The 17,811-nt window shown below is 42.4% G+C and overlaps 1 pseudogene; it reads right to left on the reverse strand.

Moving 5' to 3' along the window:
- Positions 1–16,908: 16,908 nt before the first annotated feature.
- On the reverse strand, positions 16,909–17,026 carry LOC126206972 (5S ribosomal RNA; annotated as a pseudogene).
- Positions 17,027–17,811: the final 785 nt, after the last annotated feature.

Here is a 17,811-nt window from a genome sequence, read left to right on the forward strand (position 1 = left end):
GCTCTATCCATCTGAGCCACCGAGGACACAGAGGATAGCGCGACTGCAGGGATTTATCTCTGGCACGTCTCCCGCGAAACCCACATTCTCAACGTATCGTCCCGCACTATATTCGTAGTGCCCCCGCCAATTATACTCATTACTCGCGGCGCGTCTGCCATGTAAGCAGGAGATCGCGGGTTCGAGTCCCGGTCGGGGCACACATTTTCATCTGTCCCCGTTGACGTATGTCAACGCCTGTAAGCAGCTAAGGGTGTTCATTTCATTGCAATTTCATTCTAACGAGCTGCATGGTGACCGATGGTATCTGTTCTTTCGGACATGACGGAAAGAACAGATACCATCTTGGTATATATAATAACAACAGTGCCAGGTACATAAAGGGTAATTCTTATTGACGTTTAAAACACCTGAAGCCAAGTAGATGACGCTGAGACAAATAATTTAACGTACGACATATCGGGTCGCAAATGTTGGGAAGAACCCCAAAAATGGATGAGAAGTGCTGAACATGTGACTCACAAAATGACGTACCTCGCCACGCGTGCAGCGGATGGGCTTGGGCGTGACGGGATGATTGAGCAATGCAATAACTGCGTTAGAGCAAACGGTGCAAATTTCGATACATGTGACCTGTTGTAAATGTAGAAGTTTCAAATTTGTAGTCCTCATTTTCTTGTGACGCAATATGGTAGGTTTTGGTTGTACTGTACTTCGCAATAAAACTGGTGACCGTGAGACCCGCGTATAAAATAATAAATCTTACCTGAATGTAAACATATAACTGTCTAATGCAGTGAAAAAAAATTACTACCTAACAAGACGCAAGACTCGAGCACTGTGCCCCTCATCCTACGCGACGGCCCAGATCCTCAGCGATGTGACTGCTTGACTTGGGATGATCAGGTGCGACAGACCGAAAGGGTCATGCGTTGCAAGTTCGCCGATGTACACCATCTTGTGACGTCAGATCTTCAACACTTGTCATCTATTTTTGTGGTATTTCCAAACATTTGCGGATCCATGTGTCTTACGTTAAATTACTTGTCTTAGCGTCATCTACATCGCTTTGGAAGTTTTTAAATGTTAGTAAGACACACCCTGCATATACCGGTACTGTTGTTGCCTGTATTTCAGGGCAGTCAACTACCTGAGGTAGTAGTATAGACCAAAATAAGAAATCATGGCTCGTAAACATGGTCTCTAAATTGCCTGTCTTAAGACCTGTGCCGGCCGCTGTGGCCGAGCGGTTCTAGGCGCTTCAGTCTAGAACTGCGCTGCTGCTACAGTGGCAAGTCCGAATCTTGTTCGGGCATGGATGTGTGTGATATCCTTAGTTAGGTTTAAGTAGTTCTAAGTCTAGGGCACTGATGACCTCAGATGTTAAGTCCCATAGTGCTTAGAGCCATTTGAACGATTTTTTTAAGACCTGTGAGTACTTGTTCTTCTTCGTTACTGTCAGACACATCTCTTCTACTGAACAAGTGCCCAAAGCGTTTTAGGTATGCATTTTAGAGCCGTGGACATTTTTTACTTGTTTTGGTCCATATTACCACTTCTGAAGGGTGCCTACCCTACAATCTCAGCGAGAACAGTACCGGTATGCGTATTCCACAGTGAGAGGTATCAGAACGATGTTCTGTTATATCTTCCTACGAGGTCTTTCCCGTGCCAGGGTCCCTTGCATCACATGGATACATTTAACCTTCTCCATCGTACCTGAAACTTAGTAACATCATCATGAAATCACCCTGTAGTTTCAGAAGGTCCAACTAACTTCTACTAGAAGATTTCTACTAGAAGTGACACAGTCTCATGACTATGTACTGTAGTACTAACATTTTAAGTTTGACAAGGCCAATATCTGACATGTGTTAATTTAATTTTATATTGTGACGTTTCTGAAGAACGCTAGATTATTATAGCCGTAACCTAGGTAAAGGTTCTTTGCTTATGCAATTGGAGGCTGAAATTTAATATAATTACATTTTCAGTGTCCCGGTAACAGTCAAAATTACATCAAATACGGATGGTAATAACCTGGAAGAAACAACCTGGATGTGGGTTTCTACGTTAATTGGACGATAGATTTGACAATCATTCGAGGCATGTCACGTGGTTAGGTGGTACGGTATGAAGGATCTGATCCCGGCTTCGACTCCCGGTTCCAGCATCAATTTCCAGGTATGAACAAAATTACGACAAATGATAAAATGGTTTACTGTATTTCTTCAAAGCAGAAATGAAAGTAAATAACCGAAACAACGACCAAAATCTTCGCACGATGTTAATTTATAATTCTTAACAGACTGTTAATCTATATTCTTGACGTAGATCGCGCAACCCTTTTATGAAAGAGGATTTCAGTGTAAAGGCTGGTTATATCATACAAAATCTAATCAAGACAACGTTCTCAAAAAACTGTCTCCTCGGTTGTTACTATGGGCAACAACTGTGTATACAGTCGTGCTATTGCTGTTTTTTGTTGTGTGTTTTACTAAAAGACAATAAAAATTCTAGCTGGAAAATGTAGCAATGGCCCCACATACATATCCAACTTCGGTTGTACACGTTAGCTTAGATAATTAAGCAAATAAGAGACACCGTACATCCGCAGAACCTTCTGCTACTGTAAATTTACGCAGATTTTCTGTTAAGAGAAAGTGAATATGAATTAAAAATGTTCTGAATTTTATGATTGTCCTTCAAAAACTTCAATAATTTTTTTAGAAACATAGCTATAATTCATTTATTTCAAATAGCTCGCAGTAAAACGTGGTCTTACTTTTTCTGTTAATAACGTTAGTCATTACATCCCCATCCACTGCGTTTTGTTCCCCCACTGTAAAGTGAGCAGCCATTTTCCACATAGCCATTCACATCTGGGAGACTGATAAATGTTTTTACGCTAGAAGCCGTACTGTCAGTCACCTCTTGGAAATGGAAATTAGTTACTTTTCTAAATTATTATTGCAGTGCAAGTACGTTTCACACTCTAAGATTATTCCGTGAAATTATTTTCACTCTCTTCTAGACAGGACACGAAGATCCAATGAGTTGCTCTCCTATGCAGGCGTTGAAGTCTCCGTCTCGGCTGCGGCCTCTGTGGGTCGCAACCCTCTCTCGGGAAACACAACTTCCAAAGGAAGCCATTTCAAGGACAAAATACGTTTGTAATGGTTTTATAGAATAAGATTTAACATTTTTTCAATACTCGTAGCAACATGAAGGCAGTAATTAAAAAATGCAATTTAGCTAAAACAGACTACCGGTATCCCCGTTCCTTCATTCGCACTACTTGTGCAATATTTTCAAGTTCGCTGACAGGAGACAACAGTTTACGATTTGGATCCAGTTTCATAAATGCCATTAACAAGGAGTGGTGGCCAATAAACGTATGGAACTGCTGAAGTAAAACGAAACGGAAGGTCGACGTTGACCGTATGTTGCTTTCCTGCAAAATCGCTTAGAGCACTCGCTTCTTATGCAACTGCAGAGTAAATGGATCACCGTCACGTAACATTAGTAACTATAAATCTCCAGTTACCTGCGAACTTAAAATACAAATATTAATTTAGCGGGGCTTAATAACAGTTTCATGCTACAGTGTCCACGAAAGAGTTTTTAGTGAACATTTACGTTACTAGCTAATTTTCATAGCTTTTATGTGGGACGATTTGTGTACAAAAAAAGGTAGAGGGAATGTCATATACATCGAGGACAACGAATGATAGACTGCCATCGTAAAATACAGTACCGATTATTCAGTAATAAAATATTGGGAACACTCATCACTGAGTTGATTTATTCCTCACACATGAAGGTATCTTTCATCTTTAGATGTGTTTTCGAGAAATATTTTGATTATTATTTTCAAAATGGTTCAAATGGCTCTGAGCACTATGGGACTCAACATCTGTGGTCATAAGTCCCCTAGAACTTAGAACTACTTAAACCTAACTAACCTAAGGACATCACACACATCCATGCCCGAGGCAGGATTCGAACCTGCGACCGTAGCAGTCGCGCGGTTCCAGACTGTAGCGCCTAGAACCGCTAGACCACCGCGGCCGGCTTTTATTATTTTCATGAATGTATTACCGAGATATCTTAGAACTGAAACTATTTTAAAATCACTGGGTATGTCAGTGCGTGAAATGTGCGCATGTAAACGGCACGTGGGAAAAAGGCAATTTTTTTTAGCATGTCTACAGAAATCTAAAAAGAAAAAATTACGGACACAGAGGTAACAATGGCGATTTTTGCATATGTCGCCTACACTGTTGTCATGTTACAAACTTTTGTAAAGGCTGAAGTTTGTAGCATTTGAGAAAGAATGTATTTCTGCCTTCAATGTCAGTTGAAAGGAGTCTCTGACGTGAAATAAATCGCTAGAGTAATTAAATACCGACAACAGATGTTTTAAGGTTTCTCGAACATTCTGTAAAATCAAGATACGACATTTGAAATAAGTACGTAAAATGAAAGTTTAACGCCGCGTCAAAACGATGTATCTATAAACGGAGTACAAGCGCCAATTTGGTAAGAGTGGGGAAGGAAATCAGCCGTGTCCTTTTCGAAGTAAACATCCCGGCATTTATGTTAAGTGATTTACGGCAACTATGAGGAAATTAAACATAGATGGGCGGACGGAGATCTGAACCGCTGTCCTGCAGAATGCGAGTCCACCGCCTGACCACTGTGTCACGTAGCTCGCCTCAGCTAGTTTTGAAGCGACCTGTCGAAGACAAGAATCAACAGACAACTAAAATGTAACGTACCGAATTTATGCCCTGTAGGCCCACGTTAGTAGTAGGAGCAGCCTATATAATTACAAGATTCTGATCACGCAACACTGCTTCTCAAGCACCCTGCCCAGTTACGGCAGAGAGTAGTTCGACTCGGGAGCTGGGTTCGTATCTGCGCCTGAAGCGATTTTGCGGTGTCGAGCTGAATGCGAACGGTAATAAAACGGCCGTCACTGCAAACTGTCAATTAGATTGGGCAACGCGACCGGGAAAGGCGCACCAGCTGCCTGAAACGCGGAGGATAAACGCGTTCCTTGCGCACGCTGTTATTAGCGAACGCGGCAGCAGCAGCTAGACAAATTAATGCCAGTACAAATGTCAATGTATGCGATTCAAGCGGAAAGTATGGTGACAGATGTTACAATGAACACACCTGGACTGCACAATATCTACTGCGAAGAAACTGAATCGAAGTAGATGCTGTATTTCAAATAGCTCGGGAACGGCAACAAACCTGGAAGAGAATATCGTACGTAGAATCACTTACGTTGAAACTTTTAAAGTGTAACAGAAAAGGAAATGCGCAAAAGAATGGGCAATCAGTTTAGAACGACTATTCCTTGTCGCTGCAATGTTTCGCGATAAATTCTACATTTCTGAATCATTGTGACATTTTGTTACCTCCAACAAATCGTCGACTTCTTTCTTCTCTGGTTTCCTCTAGTTTTTCTTTTCCATATCTTTTCGTACAATATAGTTGTTAAAAATTTAAGGTCAAGCTTTCATCCACCCGAAGTCTGGTTTGAACACAGTCTTTAACTAGATATTGTATTTCCTTCTTCCGACATTCTAACTGATTTACTCAGCCTACAATTTGATGTGGACTCCCAACCATGTTCAACATGGTATCCTTCGCAAAAGCAAATCTCTACCTCAGGTGAAAGATGCGACAACTGATATATAAAATCATTTCACCGATTAAAGATCGAATCCACTGGGTCTGACTAAATGCACAAAAGGTTTTTGCTTTCTTTTTTTGAATAGGAGCAAGAGGTATATTCTACATACGTTTTTGACTATCTGCTATTACAGCAATGGCGGAAGTAGATGACATTCTCAACTGCCGAGAAGGCGGAAGGGTCTTTTTTCCTGATGGCGTAAGCAACTCCATTAGTATCAGCAAAATGCAGGATACATGGTCGTCGTGATTGAATGCTTACTGACAGGTTCGGAACACGAGTCGCAGTAAAGTTATGATGTAGAAGGGAACAGGGCACCACCCCATTATTTCGAAGGTACAGTAGCCATGGAGTGTAGAAAGAATAAGACTCATGTGTGACATTTTTGAAGTATAGAATGATTAAATGACACACATTACTGTAAGTCTGAAAATAAAGCATTACGGAAGATACTGTGGAACAAAAGCAAACTGGTGCTTTTCATTTATCATTACGGAAAAGATCCAAAAGTCAGGAATACATACAACGGAAGAACGTTGGTAAGTGAACACTAAATCCAAACCAAGCAGAATGTGTTTAAAATATTTAATAATTTTTTTAATAAATGAAAAGTGTTAGTTTGCTTTTGTTCTGCAGTAATACTTTTATTGTGTTAACTGGTTTTCGGCTTACAAGATGTGTAACTTCTTTTCCAATGTACAAACATTGTAATTCCTTCAGTGACAATAGTCAGTAAATGTCTAAAGACGGCCTTATAAGCTGACAACCCGTAACACAATAACAGTAATACTGCACAACAAAGCAAACCAGCGCTTTTCATTTATTATAATGCTGCCCTCATAGAACCGACGGAAGACTGTGTTAACATTTTTTTTTTTAATGTAACAATCGAGATTTCTCTTAGAGGTATGAACAGGAACGCAAGTACATATATACAAGCCGAATATTTACACACATTCTACCTGCAGTCAGAAGAAAAACTATAGAAAACACCAATACTTATGCTAAATGGAAATAAAGCATCGCAAAACCCCCGTGAATGCAAAGAAATAAAATATACATAAAAAGAAAAAGTAAAGTTAAAAATTTAATAAATACGCTCTAGTCTCTGTCGTTTCAAAGGAAAAATGTGTAGCCCGAAATATGAAATGCGCAATATAAGCATTAGAAGGTACTAAGAGAATGAATTCAATATTCTGGCAAGAAACTAGTGTAAAAAATTGTATATTAGCTCAGCGACTATTTTTGGTCATCCTAGTGTTTAGCCATACATTTTTCCGTTGAATGTGATGTGTCCCTGCGTTAGTCGGATCTAGGAAATTACATAACCCATTTCGTTAAGGGAGGGTGTGCATTTTAAATAGTATCTCGGCCCATAGTGCGACTGGGCATTAAAAATGAGTCCGGCCACTCATAGGAAAAAATATGTTACGTAGAGAAGGAAAAAGGAAACACGAAAGTACAGGTTGAACAAGAGATACAGGTGAACTATGTGGGACGAAGGCGTGATTTTTTCGGCTAATATAAGGAGCGTTCGAAGAAGATATTACGAGATACGTGCAGGAATTTCAGGAAGAAAGGGGAAAATTCTAGCATTGGTAATGCAAAGTTATTGTACTGCTATTGTGGCCATCATCTCGTTCGAAATATAACATCTCAGATAATAAATGCTATGACCTGAAAATCCCCGTCGTTTGCTGTTTTTGCTAGAGAAACGAAAACAAGCACCAGAATTTCTCTGCAAGCCGTGTAGTCACGGACGATCTATATATGACGACGTACAGGCACTGATTCACTGTAGTTTCGCACCAGCAGTTGCTGGTGTGAAAGCGGCATTTCGCTCGCATTTATCAAAAGGAAAACTACATTTCAGTAAGAAAGCAATCACGACGTGATTTCATTTATAATATACGACGGCACAAGAAATAAGCCAATGCATCAGATAAGGACACGGCACGTTACGAAATCTCTCTCTCCTAGGGCCATTTCCCCGCATTCTGTGATAATTAATTTACAAGTAATCTATCCACAGAGCAGATCGACGCGATAGGCGACCACGCTTAATCACGACGACCCGGCGCCTGTAATTCTCAAATTATATCACGGCCAGTTGGTTTCAAAGTTTCTGTTCGCGTGTGGCCAATGTTCTCGGTGATTTAAAACTTTACCGACTACTGCTTAGTGACCTCCCTTCAATCTAGTACATCAATTCTTTTTTTAAATTTTTGTGTATTTTCGATTTATATCGGTTAATGCGCATTTTTCTTAACGGTGCGTGTCCTATTACCCGAGCGTTAATAACGCTAAATTTCACTCAGACCTTTTTCTTAGGAAGAAAAAAAAAAAAAGAATCTCGCTATCAATCACTTCTGCAGTTAAACGCGGCTTGTGTCAGAAAAATACGCCCTATATGCGAAATGAACTTGTTTTTCTGATCTTAATGAAACTCCAATATCTTGTTCTCCGAGTCGGCTTGCGTGATATAAATTATACGCTGCGAGTGACGAAGTCTTTCAACACAGAGCGTAAGGGGCGTCAATATGTTGAATGCTGATCGCTTTTTAAAATGCCTTTGATACTGCCGGGCATAAATATTCGGGAAGGTAAGTGGTATGGTAATCGGGACTGTTATATCGCTGTCGCATATAAGAGGTGGTTAGCCAGCTGTGGACAGTCCTGGTACGAGAATATGTACCATCTCGACGTCGGTCCACGCCATGTCTGGGGCTGGGACGACGACCGCGCTCTGCTTTATAGCGCCATGTAATTAACCCTCATTTTCTGATTTAACAAAGCACTGCGATAAAGTATCTTCGCCTAAAATTTTAACCGAAACCGTAAATAGGCGGCTATCTGTGAATTACGATACAGTTTAGATTACCGTGAGCAGCTTCTTGCCGCAAGCGGACCACTTACGTCACTTAACAGGGACCGGCCAACGCTGCATCCGACGCTCGTTCACTAATGTACGCGTGGCTTCTTCGACGGAGCATTGCATCGAGCGATACGTCATGAACACTGAAGGGGCTGGTGCAGTGAACTGTCATTGCTACTAGTCCTTCTGTATACATTAGGCCATTTCAGAAATGTCTGCCAAGTTCTGTGTGCCGTGCACTTTTCAGACTGACGTATTGTCTTCGGGGACATTTTGTCATCACTTGTCTAGCTAGGTTACTTTAATTATTTTTTATGAAAATGAATGAATTCTGTTCACCTAAGTCGCCCTCAGGTCAGATTGTATAGGTTACAAAAGCTAACCCTTTCAACTTATCAGCAAAAGTCTTGTATTCTGTGACATGGCATGCTAAATTCTGCTGGTACGTTGCACGGGTTACTCTTGTAAACGATACAATCACATCTGTGACTGTTTCTAGTGAACCGAATCCAATGATGTTAGCAAAAAAAAAAATTAAAGCAATCTAGTCGGACAATTGTTTGCGTCCACTTTAGTTTCATAGCGACAGAGCAAAGGCTTGCTGCATTAGAAATACTGGACTTTCGCAATACCTCTGAATTGACTCGCTCCCGTTGGAACAATCAATACATCTTTGAGTGAAGTTCTTCCTGGAAATATTCTTGGTTAAATATGTTTCTAATTTATTGCCACATCATATTCGTTACTAAACTCAAACTTTCAACAGCTTGCTCGATCGTCAGCGTTAAGAACTTACCTGCGTGGTGTTTGTTTGAGGAAACGAAAATATTTTCCCGAGTGTCTACCTATTGTAATTCTGTCATCGCATAAGGCGTTGAGATCAGAGTGCACTACAACAGTTTTACGAGTATATGGGACAGCAATTATACCCTTACTGGTGCATGGAGATGAGCGCTCGACGCATTGAGGGTACAAAAAATGGTTCAAATGGCTCTGAGCACTATGGGACTTAACTTCTGAGGTCATCAGTCCCCTAGAACTTAGAACTACTTAAACCTAACCAACCTAAGGACATCACACACATCCATGCCCGAAGCAGGATTCGAACCTGCGACCGTAGCGGTCGCGCGGTTCCAGACTGTAGCGCCTAGAACCGCTCGGCCACTACGGCCGGCATTGAGGGTACAGAGAAATAGCTTGACATCACATACTTAAATCCGACGTCCACTATTTCAGTTGCCCCAAACATTAGTTTCTGATGGAAGTCTTTTCATAAAAAAAGCCAGCTTGATTCATTTATGGGTGTACTAACATTTACTATTTAAAGCAACTATTGAGTGCACGCGACAGAAATTAAAACAAAGGCCGGCCGCGGTGGCCGAGCGGTTCTAGGCACTTCAGCCCGGAACCGCGCTGCTGCTACGGTCGTAGGTTCGAATCCTGCCCTGGGCATGGATGTGTGTGATGTCCTTAGGTTAGTTAGGTTTAAGTAGTTCTAAGTGCTAGGGGAGTGATGACCTCATATGTTAAGTCCCATAGCGCTCAGAGCCATTTCAACCATTTTTTAAACCAAAAAGCAATCGCAAACAACAGTATGCTAATGTTCTGGAGCATCTAACATGGCGGCTCCGGCTACAAAGCAACGTATAGTGCAAGTCTGTAGCTCCAGCTCCCCTTAATATACCTCCATGTCCATCTCAGACATCGACATAATCGCTGGTAGCATACAGAAGACAGGTGACTTCGTATGTCTCCATTACATAATTTCGCTAACTAAATACACAAGTATCATATCTACATGGATACTCTGCAAATCACATTCAAGTGCCTGGCAGAGGGTTCATCGAACTACCATGATATATTAGTACGAGAGACGACAACAGAGGAAGTAGTTGAGTTTTGGGTTAACCAGAAATCTGACGCTGCAATTATCTGGCAAAAATTTATTCAAACATTTTTTATTGAAACTTTTTGAAATATTAGCGTCAGTTGACTTGTTCCCAAATCAAATGTGATGCATTTTGGGGACTCCTGAACATACACACATCGAATCTGTCATCATTTGCACGAAACATAATTATTCACACGGGAATTACGATATTTTTAAGAGTCATAAGCAGCTTCTTGTGTGTATAAACTATTTTATTAAAAAGATTGATCTGAACATATCATTGCCAGCATCCGACATCTGGAGAAGTGATACATCTGCAGTGTTCCGTAGATCCTGTCGAACGATATATATTTTTGCTTTCGGAGGTAGAGTAGGTGAAGAAGAAAGATGCAAGAGAAACACAGTAGCAAAAATTCCACCAAGTAATAGAGCTTACTAAGAATCAAAAAAATAAACCTTGAGACCAGAAAAATCTGGCGAACAAAAGGATTGTTGGACCACAGTTTTTGAGCAAAAGAAATATTTCTTGAGGCGCCGAAATCGCGAAACTAACTATTCGCAGGACTAATTGGGTGTTAGTGATAATACAAAACGTGTAGTTAACATTATTGGAAATTCTACGGACGTTTCTAGACATAAATCTTTTAAGACTACAAACACGGGGAAAATATAGTAGCCGGCCGGTGTGACCGAGCGGTTCTAGGCGCTTCAGCCTGGAACCGCGCGACCGTCGCAGGTTCGAATCCTGCTTCGGTCATGGATGTGTGTGATGTCCTTAGGTTAGTTAGGTTTAAGTAGTTCTAAGTTCTAGGGGACTGATGACCTCAGATGTTAAGTCCCATAGTGCTCAGAGCCATTTGAGCCATTTGAAAATATAGTAAATAGGTAAGCAGCATTTGGTCTCATAAAAATGTCACATCGTAGGATTCCTTAGCCAGCACATTATTTCTCACTAGAACGATTCTTTACAACTTAATTCATCGCATATACCTTTAGCAGTTATCCAAAGGTGGAACAAATGCAGCTAACAAATTGTTTATATTTGGCAGCCATGAAAGTAGATCCACTGTAAAGAATTATTTATGCTGAATACCTCGAGTTCTCACCTGTCTGATCCATCTTAATTTAATCTTATCTCTGACACTAAAAACCACATTTGTCATGTTGGCACAGAAAGAAGCTTCAGAACATCCTACAGAAAAGGAAAACCACAACTTTAATGAATTTTGCTTGGTGTGTTCTATTTTAGTCTTCTTAACATTTGGAACCTCTGCAAAGCAAATTCCACATTCGACACTTACATTGTAACACGCGTCGCTTTTACTTCGACTAAACGCTACAAGTGAGTGAATCACATGCTTAACTGTTCTCATCGAAGTATTCCGAAAAAATAAGTAAAGTGAATGGATATCTGCTAGCGCCTCTCTACCTGTAAATAGGTTTCGGAATTTTCTAACAGCTATATTGCATCCACTATTTGTTCCTTTTGTTAATGAGCCCAGTAAAAGGCCACCGTGTGGTGCTGCTGATTTTCTTATTTCTAGTACGTTGATATAAAAGTGCGTTGTCATAGTTTGCAGATGTTCCAGATAGCTTCATTTAGACTGTTTTTCGGCAGCTCATCTCGGGATGAGTACAACAACTCTGCTAAATTGCACGTCATTTTAAAAACTCCAAATCCAGGTCATCATCACTGATTGCCCAACTTCTCTATAGCTCACCAGCAACACGAGTATTAATTGCTCTTTGGCCTAACCAGTGATACAGAGGCGAGTTAGATTTTAAAATATCGTCAATATCTGAGTCATTAGCGACAGAGGAGCATGGGAAACCCTTCTCTTTCAACCAATAAATTTTTTGTTCCTGTACTTGAAGGTGCATATATAACATTTTGGGTCCAAGGACGAGTGACAGGGGCGTCCAAAAGTTTAGCCAACGTATTAATTGCATCGGAACTCGCTGACTGGGAGAAATTCACGACTACGTGACCTGGTCTGACGCATTTCAAGCCAGTTAAGCACCCGTCCGCCCTTCTGGACAGCTATAAATTAAATATGGCAAAGTGTACGTTCTACTTAACGCCTTCTTTCGACAAGAGAAATCCTGATTAAGTGTAATGAGATTCAGCGGAACTAATGCCGCTCGTCCGGCTCAGCTTTCTATTTTCTGCGCGGTCAGTGTGTGCTCGCTGACGTCGAAGGACATCTGAAGACCTCTCGATTTTGCAGCTCCAACATGAACTTCTGGACGATCCATCTGCAATGAATATAGTAAGAGAGAATAACCTGAGTGGAAGCGTCGGAAGACAACAGTGACTGCATATGTAAATTCCGAAAGCTACTCTAGTTTCGTTCTTTTCTCCTTCCTTTTCCTTTGCTCATCAGTTTTCGAAGAGAAGTGGATTTATCCCCACGTACTTATTATAGCTATTCAATTGCCAGTTTTGAGACTAATAAGTCTTTTTTTGTATTATGCTTCAATGATGATAACTTTTTGTGCTACATTTCATCCAGTATTCATTTGACCTCTGGTGGTTTCTACGTATTTTTTTCTACTTTATAGTTGCTTCATAAGAAGGAAACAGGCAGGTAACTAGAATAGCGGTAGGTTTGAACACACCAGCGCCTTGGCAGGCGTCCTGGTTATAGTTTGGCTTGCTGCCACTTATGAACTAGTATTTTCTAGTTTCTGGAAGAATAAAAGATTGAAGTCACGATGCAACTTTAAGGTTTTCTTTAGATAATACTGCGTCAAAAATATAAGTAATGTAAGACCAGGAATTTCTTCATATTAGGTGCCACAAATGTTAATAGGATAATGATTCAATAAACCCCACAGGTCGAGCATCCATCTCATTCTGGCGTACGAGCTTAATAGTCTCTGTGTTTTGCAGAATTCTCGCTTTATAATGGACGGCTAGATGGATTCCGGTACCTTTGTAAAAAATAAAAGATTTTATACCAGTAAAGTTGATTTACTGAGAGGTTTACTGCATCGTCTTAAAAAATCCTCGTACTGAAATGTATACGTTCTTCAACAACTGGGTGAAATGAAACGAATGAATGACATCATTGAACCTGCGACGTTGTGAATATACAGGGCGTTCGGAAATTCTCGTCACAAACTTCCAGGACTTTTAGAGGGGACTGGAACTCATGTCTGGAAGGCTACCGTTTCCGTGCTTCAGTCATTTCAAAACATGTTGGTAACGCGACTACATTTACAAGTACGGTAATTCATTATTTATTAGCATGCCCAAGTAAATCACTTGTTTGACAGTTCCACTCATTACTAACAAAGAAACATAAAAAAACGCAATCAGTTTTCACAAACACTTTTGTTTACAATTAAATTTCCAATTCGGGTGTGCGGTGTCTCATCGTCGCATCACAGTCACGCCTGCTGAAGGTGAAGGTGCCCATTTCTCGAAGCTCTTGCGTAATTGTGGCGAAAAGGGTATTCGATGGAGTCGGACGTTTTGGATAACGATCTCTTCCATTACCATGAACTTCGCCCTACGTAAGGATCATGTCGGTGTCTTCCGTAAACGTGTACTTAATCATGTTGTTCTAACACTCACAGACTCGAACCATGTCAGAGAGGTAGGATGGACGTCAAATGACACGAGACGATCTAATGTAAGCCACCCTCTTCCCCCTCCCCCCCCCCAATCATGTCTACCCCCCTTGTAGTACTGTGGCGCGAAAATGGTACGTTTCCGGACAAGAGTTCCAATTCAAAATAGTATCTACTCAGTTCCCTCTGCTAATCCTAGAAGTTTGTAACGGGAAAGTTTTGATTACGACAACTGAACAAACAGCGCCATCAATTTTTAAAAAATGTATGACACCCCGAAGACCACACGAAGAGAGAAATACGAATCAAATACATAATCTGTAATACCATGTTAACAAGAACAGCATTTCTCTTAACTTTCTTGTCAAGAAACCTTTCGATGGTAGCGGGTTGTCGTCCTGCCACGTGTTGCTGACTGACACCAGGATCATTTAGTGAATACAACAGCACGCCGATCAGCAGTAGTTAACTTGGCGCTGAACAGAACGGGGGATGGTAACATTGACCAAGGGAGGTATCCGATGATGAAGACACCGGCGTAATATTAAAGCAGCTGCAGTAGAAAGATAGGTGACGTTATAAATATTTTTGGAGGTGTTGTACAGCTTTAATGAATGTTAGCAACTGTATTATGCTTTGCAAAGCTGTAACGATATATTTTATTATACACGATCGATTTCGGTCTATAATGAGTATAGCACGCTAAACATCTATTTGGTTAAATTGACATAATGTTACGTAGGTGCTGCTGATATCAATGATGGAACAATGTAATCTGATAAACGTTCTCCAATTACGCAAATGCACAGCAGAGACACTTTTTTGGACCAGATAATAGACTGATCTTGTGTATTGCATAATTCAGTTCTTAACATACAAGGGCTATTCGGAAAGCAAGTTCCGATTGGTCGCGAAATGGGAACCACTGTCAAAATCAGAAAAGGTCTTATTTATAATAATTGGTTATACCTTACTGCTACTTCTCTACATAGTCGCAGTCCCAAGTTAGACATTTCTCTTAGCTTTGTACCAACATTCCAATACCCTCGTCATAGAACGCAGCCCTCTGTGCTATCCGCCAATTCCCTACGCTCGTCTGCAGGTCGTTATCTATGATAAAATGTCGTCTTCACAGACAGCCATTCATGGGAGCAGAGATGAAACTTTGGACGAGCCAATTACTGGCTGTGCTGTGGGTGATCAAACACTTCCCACAGTAAACGCTGTAGGAGCATCTTCATTCCCCCTGCAGAGTGCGACCGAGAATTATCATGAAGAATGAAACGCACGACAGTTATCTGGGCTGCACGACATCAGGCGAAATCTTTCACTAGGTCCTCATGCTTGGCGGGAAACTATTTTCTAGGCATCTCTATCTACATCTACATGGTTCCTCTGCAATTCACACTTAAGTGCCTGGCAGAGGGTTCATCGAACCATTTTCATACCACTTCTCTGCCATTCCACTCTCGAATGGCGCGTGGGAAAAAGGAACACGTAAATCTTTCCGTTCGAGCTCTGATTTCTCTTATTTTATTACGGTGATCATTTCTCCCTGCGTAGGTGGGTGTCAACAAAATATTTTCGCATTCGGAAGAGAAAGCTGGTGATTGAAATTTCGTAAATACATCTCGCCGCACAGAAAATCGCCTTTGTTTCAGTGACTCCCACCCCAACTCGTGTATCATATCAGTGACACACTCACCCCTATGGCGCGATAACACGAAACACGCTGCCCTTCTTTGCACTTTATCGATGTCCTCCGTCAATCCTACCCGGTAAGGATCCCACACCGCGCAGCAATATTCCAGCAGAGGACGGACAAGAGTAATGTAGGCTGTCTCTTTAGTGGGTTTGTTGCATCTTCTGAGTGTTCTGCCAACAAATCGCAGTCTTTGTTTCGCCTTCCCCACAATATTATCTATGTGGTCTTTCCAATGTAAGTTTCCAATTTATGTGCTCACTGTACGTTCAGAATTGAAAAGAACAACGTGCCGCCATCGACGGGCATACTGGAGACACTACCCAACTCATCCGTGCAACACATCATCGGATTTTCATAGTGGTTTCCATTTCGCGACCGATCGGAAATATCTTTCCGAATAGGTCTCGTAGATGACTTTGCCTACTGGGCACGTCTCCCTCCACGTACCCGTGCAGCAGACGGGTGGCGGGGACTCGCACAGACGAGCACGCAGCGATTCTCCGTTACGGCCAGTGTGCTGATCAGGAAGCGTGGACACGGGTGATACACGTAGCACGGAGCAGCCGCCGCGGGATCACAAACAGACGCCCCCGCAGCCACCGGCGCTGTGTAACGGCAGCGGGCGGCGGCGGCGGCGGCGGCAGTGGCGGCACGTACGCCGCTTAGATTAGCATCACATTATTTTGTATTAGAACACATTTTTAGAGCGGAATACATCACGCCCTGCTAGCCAGCCAGGTCCGGTCATGCAAGTCGGCGCGCACACCTGCCGACCGAGCAGCGGGCGGCGGCCAGCAAGCGCCCTCCGCCCACGACGGACCGCCGCCGCCGCCGCCGCCGCCGCCGGGCGGATCCGCTCCCCGACTTTCCCCACGGGTCGACTCCGGGGCGCGCCTCTCTCAACCTCGTCACAGTCACGCTCAGGGAAGAAAAGTACCTTCTGTGAGGCAATAGCAATCCGTCGTCAGGCCACGAGTGGCCTACCGGGACCATCCGGCCGCCGTGTCATCCTCCGAGGAGGACGCGGATAGGATGAGCGTGGGGTCAGCACACCGCTCTCCCGGTCGTTATGATGGTATTCTTGACCGAAGCCGCTACTATTCGGTCGAGTAGCTCCTCAATTGGCATCACGAGGCTGAGTGCACCCCGAAAAATGGCAACAGCGCATGGCGGCCTGGATGGTCACCCATCCAAGTGCCGACCACGCCCGACAGCGCTTAACTTCGGTGATCTCACGGGAACCGGTGTAGCCACTGCGGCAAGCCCGTTGCCCAGTGAGGCAATAGGGATCATGAAAAACAGAAAGGGTCCAGGAGAAGACGAACTAAATACGGAGCTTACTTAATATGCCAGCGACAATCTTATGATTTAGCTTCTGAACTATGTGGAAGAATTCTAAATTTTATAAATCTATGCTAGAAAAATGGAAATGTTGGAGCTGTATAAACCAAACAGTAGACAACCACAGAGAATTCAATCTCCCAGCGTATACATCTTTTGTGGAATATGAAACGATCTGTAACAATTACAATTACGAATAACTTAAATTGGGAAGATCACGTAACACCGAGAGACGTGGCGTAGTGCTTAGCACACTGGATTTGAATTCGGGAGGACGACGATTCAAACCCGCGTACGGCCATCCTGATTTAGGTTTTCCGCGATTTCCCATAACCGCTTCAGGCAAATCCCGGGATGGTTCCTTTGAAACGGCACGGTCGACTTCCTTCGTCATCCTTCCCTAACCCGATGGGACTGATAACCTCTTGTTTGGCGCCCTCCTCCAAATCAACCAAATAACCATTGTCCTTCACGTACTACTTCAGGAGGAAGGCGGCTCAAACTCGCGTCCAGCCATCGCTTCAGGCAAATACCAAGGTATTCCCATTAACAAAGCGCTAATCTGAGCTTGCGCTCCATCTCTATTGATCTCTTTGTCGACGGGACGTAGAACACCAATGTCCTCCTCCCTTCCTCCGAAAGATTACATAGGTAATGTCGTGAGGAAAGCAAACCAAAGACTGCGATTCACTGGCCGAACACTCAGAAAATGCAAG

This window comes from Schistocerca nitens, chromosome 1 (assembly GCF_023898315.1).
Source record: "Schistocerca nitens isolate TAMUIC-IGC-003100 chromosome 1, iqSchNite1.1, whole genome shotgun sequence".
Lineage (NCBI taxonomy): Eukaryota > Metazoa > Arthropoda > Insecta > Orthoptera > Acrididae > Schistocerca > Schistocerca nitens.